Here is a 6,494-nt window from a genome sequence, read left to right as displayed (position 1 = left end):
TCTCTGTTATCTATGAGTTTGGTATTTTTATTTATTTTTATTTATTTATTTATTTATTTATTTATTTATTCATTTATATTTTAAAAATATTTTATTTATTTATTCATGAGAAACACAGAGAGATAGAGAAGCAGAGACATAGGCAGAGGGAGAAGCAGGCTCCATGCAGAGAGCCCGATGTGGGACTCAATCCTGGGACTCCAGGATCACTCCCTGAGCTGAAGGCAGACGCCCAACCACTGAGCCACCCAGGCTCCCAAGTTTGGTATTTTTATTTTTTTATTTTTTATTATTTTTTAAAAATTTATTTATTTATTTATTTATTTATTTATTTATTTATTTTATGATAGTCACAAGAGAGAAAGAGAGAGAGGCAGAGACATAGGCAGAGGGAGAAGCAGGCTCCATGCATCGGGAGCCTGATGTGGGATTCGATCCCGGGTCTCCAGGATCGCGCCCTGGGCCAAAGGCAGGTGCCAAACCGCTGCGCCACCCAGGGATCCCCAAGTTTGGTATTTTTAGATACCACATATAAGTGAGATGATATGATATTTGTCTTTCTCTGTGTGACTTATCTTACTTAGCGTCATGCCTTCTAGGTCCATCCATATTGTTGCAAATAGCAGTATTTCCTCCTTTTTATGGCTGAATAATATTCCACGGTATGCATATACCACATCTTCTTTATTTATTTATCCATTGATGGACGCTTAGGTTGTTTCCATGTCTTGGCTGTTGTAGATAATGTTGCAGTGAACATGTGAGTGTGGATATCTCTTTTTGAGATAATTATTTCTTTTTTTTTTTTTTTCAGATAATACCCAGTAGTAGAATTCCTGGATCATATGGAACATCCATACTCTTTTCCATAGTGGCTGCACTAATTTGCATTCTTACCAACAGTGTGCAAGGGTTTTCTTTTCTCTACATCCTCACCAGCACCTGTTATTTCTTGAAGATGAAAATTCTTTTTTTTTTAAGATTTTATTTATTTATTCATGAGAGACACACAAAGAAAGAGAGAGGCAGAGACACAGGCAGAGGGAGAAGCAGGTTCCACGCAGGGAGCTTGATGTGGGACTCGATCCCAGGTCTCCAGGATCAGGCCCTGGGCTGAAGGCAGTGCTAAACCGCTGAGCCACCCGGGCTGCCTTAAGGTGAACATTTTTTAGGGAAAGATGGGCATAAACCAGATTAACCTGTTTTCCAGCTGGCCCCATGGGCCTTTGGACATACTTTGTCTTAGGTCATCATTTTAAAACCTTAAAGGATTTCTTCTTTGTTCCTTATGTTGCAGAGAACTATTTTGTTCAGTTTATTCCACCTGAATTTAGGAAGTTCGTTCTGGCCCTGGTGGGTGATAACTGTTAGGCCTCTGGCCAAGGTCCAGAAAAATAGAGTTATACATGTACCATCCTGTGGGCGACCACGGACTAGCTGGAGTAACTGAACCAAACCAGGCCCGGACTTGCATCCCTCATTCACTCAAAAGGCTTGGGAGCCTAAACGGTGAATGGTTGGTAGACGCTTGAGAAAGGGCTTGAGCAATGGTTCTCAGGGCTCACTTGTACGTGATCGCCCACATAACACAATAGATACAACTTATTCTGGCCTGGTCATAAATGTAAATAAGGGTCTGTGCTGTCCTTGCTGGTCTGTTTACCATATCTAATATTCCTTTGAAGTATGCACATCTGGAGCAACAAGCTTATCTATTTACCAAGGTCTTCTGGCACCTGTGAGTCTGTCTTGCATGCTGAGAAAGGGGAACTTTGGAGGGTTTCACAAACCTGCTAAAAACAAACACCTTCTTAGCTTTGTTTTGCTCATGCTATAAAATGTTGTAAACCCTTGAATACAGCTGGCACTGCTTGGACATCATCCACTGTGTCCTGCCTGTCCCCATCTCTTTACTTTTCTTTTATTTTCCTCATCCCCTTATCCTCAGGACCCTGAACGTGTTGCCGCAGTGCATGCAACACCATCCTTATGGACAATTCAGTTCCATGGCTTCTTTCTCATTTAAAACTATGCCTACTCCAGGTCAAACACTTACTTCCTGTATGTTTTCTCACTGTAATACCACCAACTTGTATGCTTGGTTCTCTAAGTGGTACAATTTCACTAGTGATTGTTGGATTTGCAGTGGCCACTTTGGGGAGATTTTGACATTGAAAAGATTGTTCATTTAGGACAAAGTATTTAGAACAAAGATTGTTCATATATCAGGACAAAAAGCAAAGAAACCCTCACGAATCCTCTTGCATATCAAAAAGATAGTTTTATTTAATGTAGGAAGCACAGCACTCCTTCATTTCCATACCTCAGAGATTAATAAGGGCTGGCTTTCTAATTGTATGGCTTAAGAAAATAGTCAAGGGTCCAAGTTACTGTCTAAATCAGCTGTAATGTAGTTTCTTTGTTTTTCTTTTCTTTTTAAAAAATATTTTATTTATTTATTATTTATTTATAATAATAATAATAATAATAATAATGTATTTATTTAGAGAGAGGGAGAGAAACAGTGCATGAGCAGGGGGAGGGGCAGAGGAGGAGGGAGAGAATCTCAAGCAGATTCTGCACCAAACATGGAGAACAAAGTGGGGCTCTATCTCATGATCCTGAGACCGAGACATGAGACCCTGGGACCACAACCTGAGCTGAAACCGAGAGTTGGACACTTAATCAACTGGTTTCTTTTTTCTTTTCTACATGTAAACTTTCTTCTCTCTCCTTGTAGAGGAGATGGAAGTAGGCTTTTAAAATGACAATTTTAAAAGGGTGCCTGGGTGGCTTAGTGGTTAAGGGTCTGCTTTTGGCTTAGGTTGTGATCCCGGGGTCCTGGGATTGAGTCCCACATTGGGCTCCCTGCATGGAGCCTGCTTCTCCCTCTGCCTTTGTCTCTGCCTCTCTCTGTGTGTCTCTCATTAATAAAGAAATAAAGTAAAATAAAATAAAAATAAAATGACAATTTCATATTGGTCTAAAGCCAGGTTCTTCTCAATCCTTTTGTTCCTCTCTCCTCGATTCCCTCTCAGGAAATTCTAAAAATTAGCTATTAAAAAAACTACAACTGCATAAAGCAAAACCCCCAGAACATTCTTAGTTATATGCACACTAGAAATATCTAACTCTAAAAAACAGTAAGTAAGAACGAAAAGGTTATCAATTGTAGTTTTTGATATGTGTGTGGACACACAAAAATTTATGTTCAGAATAGCTTTTGTTGTAAGATAGAAAAAGCTTTAATTCCAAGCTAAAAGAGCTTTTTTTTTTTTTGGCATGAGTGAGTCTTTAAAAAGTTGCTTACCATATAAAAATAATGTTAGCACCGTATTTTGGTTTGTACAAGACCAAGGGTAAATTTCACATGAATTGAACTTTCTAAATTTCCTGGTTGATTTCTTGAGTTAAGTTACCACTGTTTCTGTAACTTGTTTTGAATGAAAGATGATATGTATACAATTTTATTTAACTAAATGAAGTTAGTTCAAATAATGGAATTTTTTATTGTGGGAAAAATAGTTATAACATAAAATTTACCACTTTAGCTATTTAAAAAAAGATTTTATTTATTTATTTTAGAGAGAAAAAGAGAGGGGAGGGGCAGAGGGCGAAAGAGAATCTCAAGCAGACTGCACTGAGCTCAGAGCTCAATGTGGGGCTCGATCATGTGATCCTGAGACCACGACCTGAGCTCAAATCAAGAGTCAGACGCTTAACTGACTGAGCCACCCAGGCACTTCAATTTTTTTTTAAACTTTATTTTTAGAGAATAGATTCACAGCAAATTGAATGGAAAGTGCATGGAATTACTATAAACCTTCTGCACCCACATGTGCATAGTCTCACCCACTTTCAACATCCTATACTAAGACGGTACATTTGTTATAATTAATGAACCTACACTGACACGTTATTACCCAAAGTCCATAGTTTACATTAGGGTTCACTCTAGATGCTGTACATTCTATGGATTTTGATAGATGTAGAATGACAAGTATCAATCATTATAGTATCATACCCAACAGTTTCACTACCCTAAATATCATTCATGGTCTGCCTATTCATCCCTTCTTCCCTCCCGATCCCCAACAACCAGTGATCTTTTTTACTGTCTCCATAATTTTGCCTTTTCCAGAGCTTCATATAATTGGAATCATATAATGTGTAGCCTTTTCAGATTGGCTTCTTTCACTTAGCAACATGCATTTGAGGTTCTTTCATGTCTTTCTATGGCTTTGAGCTCATTTCTTTTTAGCACTGCATAATATTCCATTGTCTGGATGTACTACAGTTTTATTTACCTAGTGAAGGACATCTTAGTTGCTTCCAAGTATTATAGCTTTGAATCAAGCTACTATAAACATCAGTATGCCTATTTTTGTGTGGACATAAGTTTTCAACTTATTTGGGTAAATAAATAACAAGGGTATGATTGCTCAATGGTATAGTAAGAGTAAGTTTAGTTCTGGAAGAAACTGCCAAACAGTCTTCCAAAGCAGTTGTACCATTTTTTATTTCACTAGCAGCGAACGAGAACTCCTAGTGCTCCACATCTTCACATGCATTTGCTGTTTTCCTGTTCTGGATTTTGGCCATTCTAATAGTTGTATGGTGGTATCTCATTGTCGTTTTAATTTGCATTTCCCTGATGACACGATGTGGAACATCTTTTCATATGTTTATTTTCCATTTGTATTTCTTCTTTGGTGAGTTGTCTGTTCAGGTCTTTTGCTCCATTTTTTAATTGGATTGTTAGTTTTCTTATTGCTGAGTTTTAAGACATGGAAGAACATTTTTAAAAAGATTTTATTTATTTATTCATGAGAGACACAGAGAGAGAGAGGCAGAGACACAGGCAGAGGGATAAGCAGGCTCTCTGTAGGGAGCCTGATGTGGGACTTGGTCCCAGGACCCCAAGATCACGTCCTGAGCTGAAGGCAGACGCTTAACCGCTGAGCCACGCAGGCATCCCATGGAAGAACATTGAATGCATATTGCTAAGTGAAAGAAGTCAGTTTGTACTAGCATAGCCCTTTATGAAGGAATTTGAGCAGCTACTATTTGCTAGGAGCAGCTACTATTTGCTAGGTGCTGTTTTTTTTTTTTATAACTTTTGGGCAAAATAGTATTCAAGGAATATCACATATGTGTATGTAAAAATTCAACTTTATTGTGAAGTGTATCATACATAGAGTAGAGTACATAAAATGAATATTTTGGAAGTTGGAGGTTGAATAGTTGGAAGAGAAATAATGTGGATAGCTGCATACCCATCACTCAGGTTAGGGAATAGACTGTTCCCAGAATAAGTAATCTCCTGTGTGCCCCTACACTATAAAACATTCCATGTCCCCCACATCCTTCCAGATAACCACTAACCTTAGTTATTAATTAGTATTAGTCTTTTTTGCTTTCTTTTGTAGTTTTACTATAAATAATGTACTCCTAAATAATGCATTGTGTAGTGTTGAAACCCCCCTTAGGAAACTTAAACCTTCCTGTAAATGGAAAAGGCAGTATGGTCATTGTCAGATAAAGTTCCAGAAGATAAGCTGAGCAGAGGTTCTGGGGCATAGCCTTGGCTTCACTGTCCTTGAAAGTTTCTAAGGGCCCCTCCCAAAGAAGTCAGTGTGCAAGATCATGAGTGAGGCCTGGATGGTCTCACTGTAGTTGGGATATCCCACAGGGCTGACGGAGTTCACAGGCGCTGCACATCTGGCAGTAATATGATGGGAAAGGGGTATTTCTATGCAGTGCGCTGAGCATGCCCAGCAGAGAGAGGAGAGTAGAAACTTTTTTTTATATAAACCAAGTACAAATTAAAATTAGGATCAGGCTCAGCTGGGCATCTGTCTTCTGGTTATTATTATTATTATTATTTTAATTTTCACGCATTGCTATTTACTCTTCCCTTTTTTAAAAATTTTATTTTATTTTTGTTTAAATTTATTTATTCATGAGAGACACAGAGAGAGGCAGAGACTCAGGCAGAGGGAGAAGCAGGCTCCATGCAGGGAGCCCGACGTGGGGCTCGATCCCGGATCTCCAGGATCATGCTCTGGGCCAAAGGCAGGGACTAAACCGCTGGGCCACCCAGGGATCCCCTACTCTTCCTTTTTTTTTTTTTTTTTTTTAAGATTTATTTATTTACTTATTCAGAGAGAGCAAGAGAGAGGCAGAGACACAGGCAGAGGGAGAAGCAGGCTCCATGCAGGGAGCCCAACGTGGGGCTCGATCCTGGGTCTCCAGGATCACACCCGGGGCTGCAGGTGGCGCTAAACCGCTGCACCACCGGGGCTGCCCAACTCTTCCCTTTTTAAAAAAAGATTTTATTTATTTATTCATGAGAAATACACACACATACAGAGAGAGAGAGACAGAGAGAGAGAGAGAGAGAGAGAGAGAGAGAGAGAGAGAGAGGAAGGAAAAGCAGGCTCCGTGCAAAGAGCCCAATGTGGGACTCGATCCCAGGATTCCAGTAGCATGCC

The sequence above is a fragment of the Canis lupus genome, chromosome 4 (assembly GCF_048164855.1).
Source record: "Canis lupus baileyi chromosome 4, mCanLup2.hap1, whole genome shotgun sequence".
NCBI lineage: Eukaryota > Metazoa > Chordata > Mammalia > Carnivora > Canidae > Canis > Canis lupus.
Note: the sequence above shows the minus strand (reverse complement) of the source record.